Here is a 19,154-nt window from a genome sequence, read left to right as displayed (position 1 = left end):
CTCAAGGTAATGAATCCATGGTAGATACGCTGTCAGGGAAATAAAGACCTATCTCAGGTGAGAATGCCATGGTAGAGGAGAAGCTATCGTCTGCAGAAAAGCACAAAGTACAGAGAGGGAACTGAGGTTTGGACGAACCTTGAGCTTTAGCCATGTTTGGGAGGCGCAGCTGCAGAAACTATGACCATGCCAGAGAAAGGCACGGGGCCCAGTGGCATGTGAAGAGGGCTCCACGTGAGAGCCTCCACCAACGCCAGGGCTCGGTATCGTCTTCACAGACGCAGAGAAGGCCTCGAGGTTTATTCAGTCCAACATGCTGAGGACGTTAAACAAGGGAAAGCTCAGGGCATGCAGAGACTCGGAACCCAGGGATGGAGGCGGGAAGCCGAGTTCAGGTAGGTCAGGAGCTTGGCAGACATCACAGCGAAGACTGGCCTTGGTAAAGGCAGGCAGGCTGTGAACGCACAGTGTCTGAAGGACAGAACACCTGACGGAGGCCGTCAAGCTTTGGTCTCGTCCTGAGCGCAGGGCCCTCCGGGGATATATGGTACTCAGCCAAGGCTCCGGGGAGCAAACAAGCCACAGTGAGCTGCATCCAGCCCCAGGGACTGGGACTACCAGGGACTAATGTCCCTGAACTCTGACCTAGGACTCAGGGCAAAGTCCCTGGGCTAGAAGCAGAGTGCGGCCCCCAGTCACTGGGCCGAGTACGGTAGGAAGCACTGGGCCAAACCAGGCCTGCGGATGTTGCCAGTTTAAGGGTGATAGTGGAGCTGCTTCTGTGAAGCTTCACGTGGAACCCACCCCCGACTCAGTGGTGTCAAGTCTCGAGGTGGAACAGAAAGGGGGGTGGCTCTACCGTCCCGAGTCCAGGAGGGCGGCTCCATCCAGAGCCCCATCAGGGGAGCAAGCTGCAAGGTGGTGCCAAGAATCTTCGGACCAAGAAGCCCACAGAGTGCCCCCCGGCCTCTCTCCAGTGAGCTGACCCCCATGGCACGAAACCCCACCCCTTGGGGCGGCCCGTTTCACGGCGCCAGGAAGGAGAGGGGGCAACAGACAAAGCCAGGAGGCGGGCCTGGGGCTGATTAGCTGAGAGGCTCGCCCCCTCTGGGCCTTGTCCACGGCTGGGGGTGGCAGTGAAGGGAGGTGGCCTTCCTGAAATCAGAGGCGTGGTTTCTGTTTGCCTACTTTTTGGTCCCTTCAGCTCATGTACTAAAAGAACTTCCAAAATCAAGTGATTTCTAGGAACCCTGGTCTAACTCAGAAACCAACCTGGCCTAATATTCCAGCCTAGGGCGCCCACCTCACCTTTACCCCTCTGAACTCTGCTTGTGAGATTCTAGGTTTGACCTTACAAATGTCAAGGATAAACTCAGGCAGAGGAATCAGTGCCCCAAATGGTGAAATACAAAGAGAAACGGAACAGGGGCGGGCTTAGTCTACAGATGTTCAGGCCTAAGGGAGGCTTTCTCAACAGCTTGGTATTGGCCACCCTGACATCTTCTGGGTGCTGAGCTGCCCTCCTCCCCCAACCTTAATCTTCTGTGTAGTTAATGTGCAGTTTTCCTCCAGGGAAGCACAGCCCCTCCTAAAGAACAGACCCAAGGGCTGGGTTTGAATTGCTGCTGGCCTCCAATCTGCCATCCCATAATGTCAGTGGGCCACTTAGAGCTTGGAAATGCCCGCACACCAGCTCCGCCACTTCCTTCCTTCTTTAGGGAGCATGTGACTAGAGGTGCTCTCAGTGAAAGTGAGCACTATGCTTCACCCCCATTTCACTGATGAGGGAACTAGGCTCAGCATAACACCTCATGCCGGGAAGGTCTTACAACCAGGGAAGAGCGGTGCTGGGTTCAGGAGTCCTTCCAGTAGGCACCACTGCCCAGCCCTGTGATGGGTGAATAACATTCATCACATGAGAGTCAAAAGCCTCAGCACACTCCCAGCAGCAGGCTGCAGGTGGTGTAAGTGGGTGAACAACCACAGAACCCGAATAGCAGCCACCGGACCGCCTGGGGACCACTTGCCCTGGTCCCAAACAGCCTCATCCTCTACCCCCGCCACCCCAGATCAAGCAACCGTTCTCATGGTCTTTGTGTTTCAGATATGGAAAAGGTTGGAAAGTACTGGGCTGAGAGCTCCAAGGGCAGTTTAGTGAAGTGTACAGACCGCGGTGTGAATCCTGTCTCTCCCACTTATCACCTGTTTGACTTGGGGCAAGTGTCCTAAACTGTGTATCTCAGACTCCTCACCTGCCACATGGGAATAACAAAGGAGGCCATTGCAATTTGGAGTCTTGAAGTTTTCAGATTTGAGAAGTATGGTAAAAATAAAATATTCTAGGAAACATCCCGAAAGGGGTCGGAGGCAGTGCTCAATAATTAAACCAGTTACTAATGTTATAACCACACATGAGTATTCATGCTAAGTATCACAACTGAAGTCTGCAAGTAGGAATTACGTTGGGTCATGTCTTGTCCCCAGATTAGTGATAAAACAAAATTCAGCTGTCAGAGCACCTTGGAACCTGGAGCTTCGATAAAAGATTGTCACCCACACCACTTCGTAAGGCTCCTGGGAAGACGATGGCAGCAGCACATCCACCGCTCAGCTGCTCGGGCCTGTGCTGCATTCTAGCTTTGCTTGGTGTTGGAATCATTAAGCACAGTGCTTTTAGTGAAAGAGTGGACGTTTGTAATTTTTCTTTGTCTTTAAACCTGATTTACTTGTCCATATTTGCAAATTTTTTCTTTAATAAGAACATGTTACTTTAATCACACGCAAAAAACAATAAGCAAAAGTAAGGTGTGTGGGTTTACTTAAAGGGCTGCAAAAAAAATTCACTAGACACTCGGAGGTTCCATCCTGAGTCGGAGGGTCTGGACCACTCCCAGAATGGAGGTGTTCACCTTGCAGACTGGGGCTGGCTAGATACGTGCGTGGAGCTCCCCCAGGGGGTAGAATTTCCCCAGGGCCATACAACCATTGCTGACCCAGATTTCAAGGCTGCCCTTTGGGATGCAGTAAGAGAAGGGGTGTTAGAGACTCATTTCCTTCCTTGACATTTTTATTCCAGACCCACAGGCTTTTCTGACACGCTGCCTCCCATGCCAACCAGCATTTCCAAGTGAGAATGTTGCTCTCAGATTAGCTCTGGGCTCCAAACAACTGAACCCAATGTTTTATTGATGAGTTGCCAGGAGGAGGGTGCCTTGCAGAATAACACCCTGTGCCTGTCTGAATTATTAATTGCTTATCCGCCACACACTTCCAGCCACCATCCTGCCCCCTCTGGCCCCAGGAAGATGACAGCGCCATTCTTTGGGTGAGTGTCCAGAGCATTCTGAATCTACTCTGTGTACCTGGCTTTACCTTTTAAACATTACTCAAATGCAATCAGTTCCTGTTTGGAAATAATTTCAAGTACAGTCTTTTCACAATGCACTGACCCTTATCTTGACATCACCATAACAATAATGGTAATAGCTAATATTTTCAGAGTGTTTTATAGTTTGCAAAATCCACTTCCCAATATGGTGGCAGTTGTCCTTCATAACTTTCAGAGAGAAATATTATCTCAGTTTTCCAGGAAACTGAGACTCATAAAAATAGAAATAAAATTTTTTTTAAATGCACCTAAAACTAGTGTTAAAGCTGAAAAGAACTTAAAGATCATATGTAGTCCAAAGTCTCGATTTTACATGTAAGAAAACCAAAGCCCAAAGAGAGGGAACTATTTGGCCACAATTCAACGACCTGAAGTAGCATGAGAGCCGGGCTGCGGAGAGCTGGATTCCTTATCTCGTGCCCTTCAGCTCCACATGGCTGCTCTGACCTCTTTTCTTTTGCTCGCTGTAAATAAGACTGCCCTGTAACCAGGAGGTCACTTAGGTCCTCCCCATGGACCTAAATGACGTTGGCTCAAGACCCTGGAAGCTCCACGATGCCTCTGACAGCCCCCAGCCCCCTCCCGTGAGCCTGCCTCTGGTTCCTGCTTCTTCACAGCCCATCTCTGCTCCGCGCTGCTGGGACCCAACAGAAAACTCAGCCCCTTCTCAACTGGCACACACATGCACACACACACATGCTCACACACACATACCCACACACACACACAACTTGCACAAAGCATTTATGCATACAGTAGGCTGCAAATAAACAGAGAGAAGACAAAGAAGTGGTTAACACTCCTGAAGGAATGCTGACACTTAAATGTTAAGTGTCTCCCTTCTTAGAGTGGCATTCCTCCATCCCCCCGAGCACACCTCCCATCATCTCCAAACTAACTTCAGCACCCCATGGGCTCCACCCTCTCCTTGTCTGCCCCTCCTCAATCTTCTCTCCCCCTCTCTTTCAAGGACAAAATCAAATTCCACTTATTTTCTCCTGCCAAGGAGCTTGAACTTTTCTTTATTCATCCATTAAACCATTTCTGAGCACCTGCCCTCCTCCACGGCAACTTCCTATATGCCAGGTCTGGTTTATTTTCATGAGTCTGGTTAGGGAAGATCTCTAGAAAAGGTGACATTTAAGCTAAAACTTGAAGAAGGAAGGAAGTGAGGCAGCAGGCATCATACTGAAGAGCCTTCCAGACAGGACAAACAGCAGGTTCTAAGGCCCTGTGGTGGACCCATATGTGGCCTAGAATGGAGTGGAGGAAGGGACAGTGAGCATGAAATGAGAATAGGCGACACAGGTGGCCAGAAGCAGCCTGATAGGTCATTTTTAGTTCATTTGAGCTCCAGCCAGCATCTCACCTCCAACTCCAAGGTACTTAGTGAGATATTTTCCCAACAAAGACAGTTCACTTCAGAGAAGGCTGGTCCCAGCCAGAGGTATGGTACAATCCATAACTCATTGCACTATAGCCTGTGTTCCCCTTATCGACCAGAGAACTGAAAATTCACAAGCTATTGCATTAGTGACATGTCTCTTCTTTTGTCTAGAGGATTAACATCACCACAGCCCCAAAACACACGTGCACACACACACACACACACACACACGCACATACGCACACACCCCACACTGGGCATCTGCAATTCCAAAGGACTGTCACTTCTTGCTTCCTTCCTCTGTAGTCAGGGAGGTGGCCCTGGTTCCCACTCCTAGCCTGGGCAAGGCCCAACTAGCTGGTTTTCCAACCACCCCTTCCTTCTCTTCTCCTTCTCCTCCTCCTCTGGACCCCTTCCCACCACAACTATACACACATGCACACACTACACACTACACTGCTCCCTGATGAAGATCCTGCAGTGAATAGACTGGCTTTTCCTGCCTTAACAGCCGACTTTGAGCCCACCTGCCTGGAATCAATGAAATCATGAGATCATGTCATCTAATAATTAGTACGTGGGCTTTGGAGCCCAGCGAACTGGATTGCAAACCTACCGTGTTGCCCAAACACAGCTTGTGCGTGCTACTGCCACCTTGTGGTCATATATTTTTCCTTGCTCAGACCCCAAATGCCTCAAGCTCCTGCACCTTAGAAATCTGCAGCCCAGAACTACATGAGGAAGGGGCTTCGGAGGTGCAGTGCCACAGCGTGCTGCTCAGAGGATACAGCCCAGACTCCCCCTGAAAGCCCTTCCAGACATGGCCCTCCCCCTGAAAGCACTTCCCTGGCCCATCTCCAGCTACCTCGCTACCCATCCCCGCCCTCCATGCTCCAGCGGCCGAAGCATCTCTGATGGCCGCTCTCTACTCCCTCTGCCCTCTGCCTCCCTTCTCTGGGCTGCGGACTCTGAGAGCCCAGGGCTCACCTTAGAGGTTACCTCCTCTGGGCGCCCTCCGCAGCCGCCTCCCTGCAGCCGTTCCCACATGCGCTCCCAAGCATGCTGTACTTGGCCTAACTCAGCATATGCCACACCTGGCATTATTGCTCGTTTAATGTTGACTTTCCCCCACTAGATTTTAACTGCCAGAAGCGAGGGCCCATTCCAGCTTCTCCTCGGGTCACTCTGCCTGGCAACACCACATACTGTCCCACCTCAAAGCCCCATGGGCTGCCCTTGCCCAGATGGGCTTCCCTGCCCGTGCTGGCCCCTGAGCAGACATTCATTCTTTCAATAAATACTTATTCTCTTCTAGGTGGCAAGGATATGGTGGTAAAGAAAACATACAAAACTCCCCACCTTCACAGAACTTAGATTCTAATGGATGACTTGACCTGTTAAGACTCTTCAAATCTATTAGATAGTCAAAGTGATGCTCTTAGAGCCAAGGGCCAAGGCGTGCCCTAATCCTGTTCTTCTCATCTCCTCTTCCTCCGCAGGAGGGGCTGAGACAGCTCTGTCTAGACACACACACACTGAAAGAAAAATTATTCTGATATTCATTGAAATGGTAAAGAAGACTTTATTGGAGACTATTGCAATAGGGGAGAAAGGTCAGGCTCAGCTCCAGATACAGCAGGATAAGTGGGAATTCCTAGCCAAGGAGCAGGGGGAAGGGGCCAGAGGATGGAAGACTACTAAGAGGGGCCATCAAGGGCCGGGGATTCCTGCTAAACCGACCTAGTGAGATTCCTGTAAAGACAGGCCAAGGATTTAGCCATCAAATGCAGGGGATGAGGAAGCCGACCAGATAGCAAGGATGGGAGAGATGACCTAGCAGGATTCCTGTTAAAGCTGGTCTGTGCAGGCCCAGCAAGGACAAGACAGACGAGAAGGCCAAGGCTGAGGCATGGTTGAAAAGAGGGCTCGGAGGAGTCCTAACTAAAATTTCATGAAGGAGTCTGTCAACACACACACACACACACACACCAGCAACAGCAGCACAGGAGGAAGCAAAGCGTCACTCTCTCAGCAGCTGGCCCAGCGGACGGTGGCCCCGGCACACTGCCCTCTGACTCAAGGTGGGTGGCAGTAGCCGCTTAGGCACTAAGCCTCCTCCTTCTCCAGCCGGTGGAAACCCTCGGAACAACAGGGCAGGGCAGGATGACAATAAGAAAGAGGTGTCCAGATCTCAGCTTGGAAGGAGGGTGGGGAGGGTCCTGACTCAGTTTACCGATTTTACCACAGAGAGAGGAATAGGAGGTCTAAGAAAAGAGCAGAGCGTAGGCTCCTGCCTGGTGGTAGGCTGTCCTGCTGACCCGCCAGTCATTGCCCGTGGGTGTCCCGAATCCACCCCCATGGCAACCCCTCTTTCTTTATGGGGAGAGGAAGGGCTGAGAGAGGACAGGGCAGAGGGCCAGCGCATTCCACGCCACGCACCGTTGTCTCCAATGCTGCTGAGGACGCATGGGTCCCAAAAGCCTTAAGGAGGACGTCCTGGGTCAGAGGGTGGGGGAGCTGGAAAAGTACACAGATGGTCACACCCCACCCAGGGCTCAGAATCCTCAGGCAGTGTCCTGCAGAAGCCGAAGCCACATCCCCTTGAGAGAAAGTCCTGCATTTCCACGATGGCCGCCGGCGCGAGCCCAGGGCCTCTGGGGTCTATCAGCCTCTGCTGGGCTCAGCCTGCTGATGGTCTTTGTTGCTTGAAGATCCCACAGCCCCACTGAGCTCAAGCCTCTGCCTCAGATGCCAGCCTTTCTCCTGCTCATTAGATTCCCTCTCGGCTAGCCTCATTTTCATTTATTTTTCTCTATTTGTGGCCCTGAGGGCTGGGCAGAGACTGCGGAGAGCAGCGGGGGCGGGCGCTTGGCGCACCTCCAGAGCCGGCAGAGGAAATGTCACCAGCTTCACATCCACGGTGCAGGAAAGGAGGCTGCGGTTTGCCACCCAAAGCTAGGCTCCTGGAGGGGAGGAGTGGGGGCTCAGTGGGAGCAGGAGTGGGGCAGGGCAGGGGGCAGGGCCCCCCACCCCATTCACCACGGGATCCCGTCCTGAGGGCACTGGGGGCTGGGGCTGCCAAGGTACTTCTGCCAAGCGCAGAAAACGGAGACCGAGAGGGAGGCCATTTCAAGAACACGTATAGCCTCCAGTTACTGGAGTGCCCAGATCTTGATGGAAATGCCTGTGAGAGAAGATGATTTGAATCCTCTTTGGAGACCAAATTGCAAATAATAGGATTCAGGTGAGGTTAAGAGACACAGTAAAAAGGACTAAGAAAAGAGAGTGAGAACGAGCCAGGGTTCTTCTGTTTATCTCCTTCTTCTGAGCTCAGGTCTGCATTCAGGGCAGTAGAGTAATGGGTTCAGAGGCTGCCTCCAGCTCTTCTGAGCTGCAGCACCTGGGACAGTAATAATCTCTCGGAGCCTCAGTTTCCCACGTAGGTAGGACGATACTAGCCCTCCCACCCTTCCTGGGCCTACAGACCTCTGTGGAGAGCAGAACAGCGGACAAACCCCCAAATAACGGTGTGGCCCATGCACCGCAGGAAATGTTCAGGATGCCATGAGTGAGAGTGACAACTACACTGTGGGGACAATATGTTCCCCATTCATCAGTCTTTGGTTGGGCACCTACCTGTGTGCCAGGTATGGTTCTGGCTCTGGAGGTACCACAAGAATATGACTGACACCATCTTTAACATCCTAGTGAGCTGAGACCCTCAGACAGACACAATTCACAGAAAAAGGATAAAATTGCTTCCCATAGGACAATTCACCACAGAGAGAGGAAGAGAAAGTCTAAGAAGTGTGATAGGAAATGGGGATCACTTTAAATGGGGTGAGTTGTTGCTGAGGAGGAACTATTTGAGCTGAAACTTGTCGAAGCCAGCCACAATACTAGCACCTGTCTCAAAATGAGGCGAGAGCAGGAAGTTCCAAATCAAGTGTATAAATACCTGTAGGCATTCCCAATCCTGGCGTCTAACCCACAGAGAGCCTGACTCCTCATCTGCACCCCCAATACCCCAGTGGGGCCATTTAAGACACAAAGTCCCATCCAAGTCCCTTTTTCTGGGGAGTTTACTCATCTACTAGGCCAGGGTCAGAAAGCACCTCCCAGAACCTGCTGACCCTTCACATTGACCAGCCCCAGGTCACTGCAAAGATCAGCAATTAGGCTCTGCACAGCCCACAGGTCAAGGAAGCTCAGAGTAGCGAGAGCCTCCAACCGAAGGGAGACCCAGTCGGGGAGTCTGTCGAGGCCGTTAGAGCCCCGCCTTTCGTCCGGACCTGCTTTCCTTTGCTGCCATCCTGTGGCCGCATTTGGGAACAAAAGCCTGAAATGTGGATGTTGTTTCCCACACTGTCTACAAAAATTTGATAGACTCCTGCATGGCTAGGCGCTGGTATTGGGCAGCGCAGTGGGCAAGACGGACCACAGTCCCTGCGCTCACAGAGTTTGCGTTCTGGCTAAGATACTGCTGTGCAAAGACTGAGTCAATCATCCCCACCTGGCAGAGGAGATGACATAGTTTAAAGAGGTAAAACCTTTGCCCAGAAACAGGATTTGAACCGAGGACTCTTGCACAGCACCCTCTTTGCTCCCCACACTCTGTCAGGAGGACTGGAGCCCGGCTCTGAGTTGGGGGCCAGGTGACAGATCCCAGGGGAGCAGCAGTGTGCTAAACGGTAAGAGCCCAGGGCTCTGGAGGCACAAGGGGGAGTTTGGACTCTAACACTTTCTGGCTCTGCGGCCTTAAGCAAAACACTCAGTGTCTCTGATCACCTGAAAAATGAGAATAACAAGACCTATGTTGTCTAGCCTGTCTATGGCCCTTCCTTCCACTGCCACCATTTATGGAACACCTAGCACGGTGGGCATCGCACTAGGAGCTGGCTGTGAAGCTGGCTGACTCCTCACTCACTGTGGGCTCCCCTCCTGAGTGGAGGCACAGAATCAGACCTCTCAGCTCCCTAAAGCTCATCCTCTCTCCTGTCCTGTAAGGCTGCTGGCCCTTTTGGCCCCCAAATTCTTCCAGTCTGGCTGCCTCCGCCTGTCCTCGTATCCCTGCACTTCCTGTGGTCTCCGTAGTTAGTCGCTGTGACGGCTCCCACCTTCCCCAGCCCCTGCCCCAGGCACTAATTCTGATAGAGACCAACCCTGCTGGTCCCAAGCTGATCGGGACCACCTGGCCTCCAAACTCCTCAGACCCTACTTACCCACTGACTCTGCCTGACATGTGTCCTCCATTTCCCATCCCTAATGACCGTCCTCTCAAGCCGTTAGCCTCTGTTTCATTCCTTGCTCAGCTGGGCCTCCGGTAAGAGCGTCCGCCTTCACTGCCCCACTGTCTCGCTGCGGGCTGGCTGCAGGCTGGCTTCCATCCTGGCCTCCTCCTACGTGCAGAGTCCCACTGACGCTCTTCTGAACGGAGCCCAGCCCAGCATGGCCACGGCATCTCCAGGGCTCCTCCCTTGGCCCGGGGCCCATCACACTCTCTAGCCTCTGAACCGTCTGCCCTCATTTGCTATACGGGGAGTCCTGTCACATGGGCTCTGCTGAGAAACCCAGCCCCGTTCTTGCTGTCTGAGCTATTCCCTGCCTGCACCCCATCCCGGCCCCACTCTTTGGCCATGTGCTCTGATACCCTTCCAGCTCCCACACCATTCACTGGGCACTGACTACCTGTAGGTGCCGGTCCTAGGACGTCTGCTGAATTATCTCATTTATTCCTCCCAACCATCCTATTAGATGGATGATGTTGTCCTAGTTTAGGCTTATTCCAGATAAGACGGAGGGCCTCTGCCAAGGTCGCAGAACTAGCAAGTGAGGCAATCTGTCGCCCAAGCTTCCTCTTACTCATGACACACATCCTCTGAAATTCACCGACAGAGGCACCGTGAGAACTTTGGTTGCCCAGCAAGGCATCCTGAGAGGTCGTGATGTCACTGGAACACAGCTCTTCATGGACTAGGGGATTAACTGGGATGTGCAAGGATATAAGCACTAGTTTTCCTTCATAGCAGTTACCACAACTGTTAATAATACATTCATTTGTATGATCATATTTTAATGCTTTTCCCATCCAGACTGACCTGGCTCTCAATTAATACTTAAGAAAGTAAGGGGTTCGAGGCATGGATCATGCAGCTGGAAAATGTCAGGGCCATGCAGCCATGCATGGTCACACTTGGGATGAGACGCCTGAAAGTCTGGCTGCAGAGCCCATGCCACCAACTGAAATGCAGCATTGCCTGCCTGGTGTCTGCCAGGCCAAAGGACGTGTGCCCTGTGAAACGAACAAAGGGAAAACAAATCTAGGCGCACCGTTCTTTAGTCAGCACCCCTGTGCATTCATTACTCAGTGTGTCCTAAACGTCAGTGTCCCCTGGGTTCCTTCCTCTCCTTCTTGCCTCCCTCTACACCAGGAGTCCTCAAAAGGAATGGGAGATAAATTCGCCCCTGAAGGACATTGGGCAGCATCTGTAGACTTTTGGTTCTCAGAGTTGGCAAGGAGTTGTGGAAGGAGGGTTAGTGGGTAAAGGTATGGATACTGTTAAACATCCTAAATGCACACGATGACCCCCGACAATACAGAATTCCCAATAGTGCCATGGTCCAGAGACCTTGCTCTCCACACCCTCCTGGGCCATCACATCCCCGCCTGTGGCTACCAGCACCACCTGTAGGCTGATACACCCAAATTATATCCACACTTCAGGTTCTCTCCTGAGCTCCAGACCACTTACCTGACATTCCTACCTGTCTGTCCCACATGGAACTCAGAGTAAGCCTTATATGCTTCTTCTGTGTCCCCAACCACACACACCTACTCATACCATATTCTGTCCATTCTAAGACCCAGATTTTAACACCTCTGCAGTTGGGATGCATTGCACAACCCATGTCAGGTTTCATTAACAGCATTCTTTTGTTTGTTAGGGGCTCATAAAATAATGGTGTTGTTTTCACATCCATTTACCAAATCTGTGGCTCTTCCATGGCTCAGTACAGGTGTTCAGACCCTGTGCCAAGTCACATGAGCCCTTCTTTCAGCAAAGCTGTGGGTATTCAAGACTCTCCCTGAACAGGAAAAGTAAACAGGGCAGCTCCAGGTGAGAAGGCTACACACTTACACCATCTTCCCCAAATACACAGATTTTCAAATATAAATACTTATTTTGCATAATTACATCAACATACCAAAACATCACTGGATGGAATGCTTTAAGGGGGTTAACTTTCTGGTATATAAATTACACTCTCTAAAAGCTGTTAAAAAACCAACCAACTTCTCAACTTCTTATCTGCCTATGGCTGATTTTCAGAGTCCCAAAATGGCTTATTTGATGGTTTTGTCCAGTTTCATACTTGTTTCTGGCCTAGAGGATTTGCCCGGCTCTTCAGCCACCATAACCAGAAGGCCTCCAAGTCCCTTGAAAGAGACAAAAAGAGATTGGTTATTCACGGCTCTGCTGCCCGTGTGTGTGTGTGTGTGCGTGCATGCTCTTGCTTAAGCTTGTTAGTGAACCAGTGTACTATTTATTCCAAGGTATCGACCAATTCTTGTGTCTATGGAAAGTCCAGAGTTTGGGAGCAGAGTCAGGACTGCGACAGAGAAAGCCAGGACTATGGGCAGTGCTTAGTTTTGAAAGCTGTTGTCCATGAATATGTCACTGTTGAGCGTACATCAGAGGAGGCCCAGAAATGGCGCGGGAACAGCCCTGAGGTCTGCGTAAGCGTCCCCAGTCCATAAATGCAGAGTGTGCACTTCTCTCCCCTTTGCTCTGCCGGCTGTTGCTTTGAAAGCTCCCTGACAGCCTGTGTTTCTTTACGTCCTTGGAGCTGTGTCATTACACCCAGGATTCATTCATTCACTCATTTAACAAATATCTATTGACTCTTTGCTAAGTTTAAGAACACACAGTGGGGAAGAAAAAATCCACACAGCCCTTACCCTCCCCAAACCCACACATTAGCAGAAAAGGCAAGTCATTGTAATAAAATAGGATGAATGCCACAGTGCGGAAGTACAAGATGCTAGGCTGTTCTCTTAAAAGAAAAACAAGCTAGCTACCCTCCTCTGTGCTCAGGCTACTGTTAGATATTTAGAGCTGGGGTTAGTCATCCTCCCCATATTTGCCATGTAGCAATTATGTAATCTTGGTGTTCTACCACATTTTTTAATGCTAGATACTTCTGAGTCCTACCTAGGCACTAAGAGACGAGAAGACAGACAGATTCAATCAGTTCTACCTACTTCAGGGCAGAGCACCCTTTTGACAGTTACCTGTAGTGGAGAAAGTATGAGTGCAGCTAACATTTTCTAAATGCTTACTCTTTGCCAAGTACAGTACTAATGCTTATGGTGGAATCCCATCTCTCTGGACGTGTGTCTTTCTCACCCGTAAGTTGGAGGACAGCCCTACAATCTGAGAGATTACAAAGTTATTGTAAAACAATATCCTGTATAACATCAGTGAGGACCCCTGTTTCTTCCAAGGTAGTCAACTTGCCACCAAGTGGCTGGTGAGTATCCTTGAGGGATGGCACCATAGTGACACCTGAGCACTGGCCTCTCATGGCAATTTGGACATTTTGCGGCAGTAGCAACTAAATCATCCCAGTGAGAAGGACCGTTGGGCCCTTCCATGGCCTCCCTACTTGCTGCAGCAACCGCTTCATTAATGAGCTCATATTACCAGCACTGGGGTGGCCAGTGATAGAGGTCAGCTGCTGTCAGTTGATCGAGTCATCTTGTGTACTTGGTTATTTAATGCTGCTTTCATGGTGAAGGCTCTCTGGGGGGCAAGAGCACATGATACAAGCCTCCATTCTGTGGGCTGCTCTCAATGTCCGTCTACATTTCTGCTCAGAATTCTCTCTCTCTGGTCTTCCACTCCTTCCAGTCCCTTGATCAACGACTTCCCATGAGTCCGTGTATGTTCTTACCTTGGACCACTTCTTCTTGCACATGAAGTAGATGAAGTAAACGACTGGGCACACTTTCTGAAGTTCTGTCCATTGCAGAGCCTTCCTTACCACTGTCTTTCGGCCCCTGAGAGGGGCTGCAGTGCAGCAGCATTCCAGGTTGGGCTTGTGCCTGCTTACGGAGCCAACCCATCTGTTGGCTCCACAATCTTCCTCCTCTATCAGGTGATCATAAGAGACTCAAGGTGGCACAGGTACGAGCTGAGGAAGAGACCGGAGCAATGGTGGTGGTAGACATGAGGTCTGGGCCACAGACTGTGTAACTCATTTCCGCCCTCTGGACCTGCTCATGGAGCCTGACCTCATTTTCATTTCATGATGGATTTTTCTTGGGCCTGCCTGACCTTAAGACTTGTTAGGTCTGACCCAACTCAGCTGACAGTAGGAAACGCTGGCCACAGGATCGCTTCATGTCCCAGGGTCAGATGATGCTTCCTAAATAGTGTGTGGCTCTTTGCAACATCGCTCTGAAGACTTACACTGTAAGTATTCTACTATAGCTCACCGTAACCTCTACACACAGTCTTGTTATGGCAGATACTTCATGTACCTTCAGAGCTGCCAGATTGTACGACCCAATGGCTGAGCTGCTTTTACTGCAGCCAGGACGTAAGATGGTCCTTCAAAGTTGCCCCCGAGTGAGGAGAAGGAGCCCAGCCTTTGTACTGCCCATGTATCATTGCATGTAGGCTGCCCTGGGGCAAGAGTGCAAACTAGGGCGAAGCTACAGTTAATTCCCAGAGAAGGACATTGATTGGAGTTCTCAGCAGCCAAAGCTCCCAGCAGCGGGATTCGACAGGTGGAAGTGCACGCGATGCAAGCGCTCCCATCATGCACACAGTCACTAGAGGTCGTCCTCATGGGAAGTTCTCGTACCTAGCAGGTTATTCCCTCTGTCCTCTATATCCTAACAGCCCTCCATCCAGACCCATATTTCAGCACTCACCCAACAGCACCCGTTTCTCTTTCTCTTCAGATCCTTAGTCAACTCCTCTAGAATGAGAAGCACATAAAAGGCAGTCAAAAAATGTTTTCTGTTGGGTAAGTGAAGAAGCCAATCAGCCACATGATTTGTGAGGTTCGAACATGCCTGAAAACAGAAAATCCACCTATTATGTGTGTCTGCCAGTAATGTGGCTCCACACTGCAGGTGTCCTCCTCATAGAGACTTCTAGTTTATATCCAGGGATTTGGAGTGGTTTTGTGATCTAAAGGACTTTCCTACTGAAAACCTACTAATCCGTTACCTGTGTTTAACCTACTTTATAATACATTTTTGGTTTTTTCTGGTCTTCTTTATTCTTTTTTTCCAACAAATACAAATCAAGATTTTCCTACAGACCAGGTCAGTTTCTACGAATCCCCATTTTACAGATGAGGAAATTAAAATATAGGGAGATTATATAATTTGCCCCAAGGTTAGGTACATGGCTAGTAATGGACAGTGCTAGGATTTGAACCCAGGTAGTCTGTGGAGTTCCTCTGCTTAGACACTAACAAGACAAATATATTTCTCCCAACCTGGAGCTTACATCGAGTAGGATAGAGAGACACTATACAATTTAACAAATAAAATAATTATCCATTGATGTCATTAGTATCTATTTAGGGGAAAAAAACACAGGTTGGTAAGATTCAAAATGACAAAGAGGTTCTACATTTAAAATCCCTTTATGGAGATTATTTAAAGAAAAAGAAGAAGCCAGTTATGAGAGGAGGCATTGCAGGTGCACAATCAAGCCTAAGGAGACCAGCATGGCTGGAGCTGAGTAAACAAGGGGAATGGGGAAGAGATAGATGCCTTTGGAAATATCATGCAAGCAGAACATGCTCTGAAGTCCTAAGTAGGGAATGAGATTTTACCTAAAGTAATGGAAATTAGCCTTTGATGAGAGAAGTATTAATATCTGATTTGAAGAGAACTGTACGGAGAATGGCACAGAAAGGACTGAAGTGGAAGCAGAGGCCAGTTGGGAGGCCACTGCAATAGTCCATGTAAGTATGAAGTTCATCCCCGCTACTTGACCTCCTTCCTCTTATGCTGTCCTCCTCCCACATCAGAGCAACTGAACACCCATAAAACCCACAGGGTGTATGTATTGTTTCTAAATATAGGGCAAGAGTATGTGAAAGAAAAGTCTCAACCTTCTAAGTTAGCTATTTCCTTTAACATCAGAATGTTTGCTCTTTTCAACACCTTGAAGAGTGACGAATAAAATGCACAATTCCCCCACCCCCACCCAAACACTTTAAATTAAGAACTTAACATTCCATTTATAGTGTCCTTTACCTGGAATAATTAACACCAGATGCAGAATAATGGCAGTGATTAGTAATTTTCTCCTAAGAGAGCGATTTTTAGGAAGCATACAGATTGCGTCTTACTCCACCGCCTCCGTCCCGCCCCCTCCCAGCTGCTCCGTAAGCTGGGTTCCCACTCACCTGACGGACGGCACTTCTCATGGTGATGGAGCATCTTGGTGAGGAGAGAGATGAAAATCAAAAGCATCCAATATGCAGAATCATAGCTAAACCAAAAATAGTAATAATAACTAAATGGCTGTCATTTGTGGTGAGCTTACTATGGGTCAGGCACTATGTTAAGAACTTAATACACGTTTTTAAAGTGTTGAAATGTCTCCCCAGTTCACAGTTGAGTTATTTTCCAGGATCACCTTGGAATCTTAGCAGGTGTCCCCAGCACAGTAACATGCTGCCAACCACATAGAGCAAAACAATATGGTGGTTGCTCGGTATTTACAAAACTCGAGCCTTCATCCTACTCAAATGTCATCTGACCTAACGATCCATTTCCACCTGTGCTTGAATCTCCGGATCATCTCCAGCTCTGCGATCCCAACTTGCTGACTCCTTAGAAGGTGTCCTCATCTCCCACCAGCCTGTACCAGCACCTCAGACTTGGTAAACCTGTGTCCTGGAGGCCCATCCCCTCATCAGGCTTCCTGTACCATCGTCCTGCCAGCTTGGGTGGTGAAACCTGCCTGCATGTCTCACTGCCCTTGCCAGACTGGCTCCAGATTTTGAGAGGACTGTAGGAGAAACACAACAGCATTTTCAGCAAATTAACCTTTATTTCATGAGTGTTGTACCTTAATTTTTCTCAATTATCTAACTTCCCTTGTTGCCCCAGGATCCTTAGAGTCATCCGATCTCAACCACACACATGTATGTGAGTCATTGCAGTAACTGCAAAACTAGCCACCGCAGTTCTTCCCCCCTCGCTGTTTCTGTGCACTTTCTGATGTCACTTCACAGCTCTTCCTGTCCAGAGAAGGGGATCTGCTGAGCCAGGCTTTCCATCTGGGTGGCCTTATGACTCGCTTAGGCCAAGGGAATATCAGTGATGAAGACAATAGGCTACAGGTTCCAAGTCTGGGCCTCGAGAGCCGTTGCAACCTTCACTCTCCCTTGGGAAACCTGGGACTGCGATGGGAACAAGCCCGGGCCAGCCTGCTGGAGAACGGGAGGCTGTGCAGGGGAGAACCGAAACCACCAGCCAGGCTCCAGAAGCCGAGCTGCCCAGTGGTCTTCAGCTGATGGCAGGCAGGGGAGGAAGCCTATGGAAACCGGGACGCTCCAACTGAAGACAAGTGAGCAATAACAATTTGTGCTACTTCAGATCACAAAGCCTTAACAGATTCTGATCAGATGACCCAGTTAAGCCATGGACGGTAGGGAGCTCCTCTCCTTGCTGGAAGGATCCCAACAGCTGGCAATTCCCTGGCTGGCTTCCTTCATAGAACAGAGGTCTGAACTGAGGGTCGCCCCCCACCCCTAAGATTCTAAGATTATTTGATTTCTACCTTCCCTAGAGCCCACAGGTTCTGTGCTCCCAAGAACATCAAAGAGGATCTTTTCCAAATCATGGTCTTCACTGTCCTCGATGTCAACATGGAGTCAGTCAAAACAAGCCCGGCTTCTCTTTTCGGTGAGTCAATGTGGCTGTCAGAACGTGGAGGGCAGGGTCAAGGCCCAGATTTGAACAGAGCGTTTTCAACACAGTGGTGTTTCTCCGGGTCCCACATCCTGCCTCCAAAGCCCTGTAAGTCCCCCGGAGCAGAGCAAGGAATCTCCTCGTGGCTTACCTGACAGAAACCAGTAAGAAACTAGCACTGTGATAAGCACATGGTATAGGGAGGCCACAGGAGAAACATTCATTAGGGCTTAAAACACTCAGCGCGTTGCATGCTTCGCTCCTACAGCCATTCAGCAGGCCTCTGAGGTTGTCATCTTTACTCTCCTTTACTTGCTCAGACTCCCAAGAGAGTGGCAAAGCAGAGACCCGGATACCCGGAGAGAGCTGCCTCGTCTGCTGTGCAACATGCTGGTGCGGCCTTTTGAATTTTGCCCTGGCTTGTTTCTGAAGTTAAGTTCTGGATGTTAGAAAGAGGTCATGGAGAGGAAGTGTCCCAACCTGTCCTGGGAGAGGGTGCTCTACTGCCAGATGAGAGTCCCAGGTCTTTAGACATATAAATACACACACACACACACACACACACACACACACACGCATGCACATGCACATGCACAGGACAGGGGGCTGGGGGAAATGGGGAGATGTTGGTCAGAGGCTGCAGACTTCCAGTTAGAAAACAAGTTAAGTTCTGAGTATCTGATATACAGCACAGTGATTATAGTCAACAACACTGTATTATATATTTCAAAGTTGCTAAGAAACTGTATCTTAAATGTTCTTGCCACAAAAAGGAAATGATAATTATGTGGCATGATAGAGGTGTTGCTAAAGCTACAGTGGTAATCACTGTAACGTATAAACATATCAAATCACATGGGACACCTGAAATTTACACAATGTTGTGTCAATTGTGTCTCAGTAAAATAAAAAATAAGAAATGGGGGAAAAACAATAAGGTGCACATTGAGAATCCTTACTTCTTACCATCTCCATGTACTCGACTCCTTCCTACCCCTAGAGGTAATCACTGCCCCTGGCTTCTTATGAAATCTCACAACAACTCTGTGGGTATGCAGAACATACATCATTATTGATATTATCTAGGTGAAGAAGAGGGGGCCAAGGGAAGCTAAAACCTTGCCCAAGGTCACACTGTTGGTGTGTAGCAGAGCTTGGAACCAATTCAGACCTTATACCTAAAAACCCGCCCCTTCCCGGACCCTGTTCCATTGTCCCTAGCCGGGACTCGCAGACATTTTTTGAACGGAACTGAAGAAAGGATTTTTCTCAAAGGAAAACCCTGCCAACAACAATGTATTTTCACCTTAGTATGATCAAGGTACGAAGGACCTTTCCAATGTCCCTTCAACCAGAATCCGAAAGCTGCCCCTTCTCGGGGGCTGCCCAGGTCAACCCAGCTCCAACTCCAGGACCTTGTAGCCTTTGAA

At 49.6% G+C, this 19,154-nt stretch overlaps 2 long non-coding RNA genes across 2 annotated transcripts; one reads left to right on the top strand and one right to left on the bottom strand.

Annotated features, from left to right (window-relative positions):
* Positions 1 to 12,019: 12,019 nt before the first annotated feature.
* Positions 12,020 to 16,299, bottom strand: LOC140845471 (uncharacterized). The gene is made up of 3 exons (XR_012124243.1): positions 16,212 to 16,299; positions 14,716 to 14,762; positions 12,020 to 12,213 (listed from the first exon to the last, which is right to left on the bottom strand). It is a non-coding gene; the product is annotated as an uncharacterized lncRNA (long non-coding RNA).
* A 617-nt stretch (positions 16,300 to 16,916) lies between these two features.
* On the top strand, positions 16,917 to 18,912 carry LOC118972814 (uncharacterized). Its single transcript, XR_005061900.2, has 3 exons — positions 16,917 to 17,380; positions 17,603 to 17,718; positions 18,045 to 18,912. It is a non-coding gene; the product is annotated as an uncharacterized lncRNA (long non-coding RNA).
* Positions 18,913 to 19,154: the final 242 nt, after the last annotated feature.

This window comes from Manis javanica, chromosome 2, assembly GCF_040802235.1.
Source record: "Manis javanica isolate MJ-LG chromosome 2, MJ_LKY, whole genome shotgun sequence".
Taxonomy (NCBI): Eukaryota; Metazoa; Chordata; class Mammalia; order Pholidota; family Manidae; genus Manis; species Manis javanica.
The sequence above is the reverse complement of the archived record's forward strand: the minus strand, read 5'-3'. Positions and strand labels throughout refer to the sequence as shown.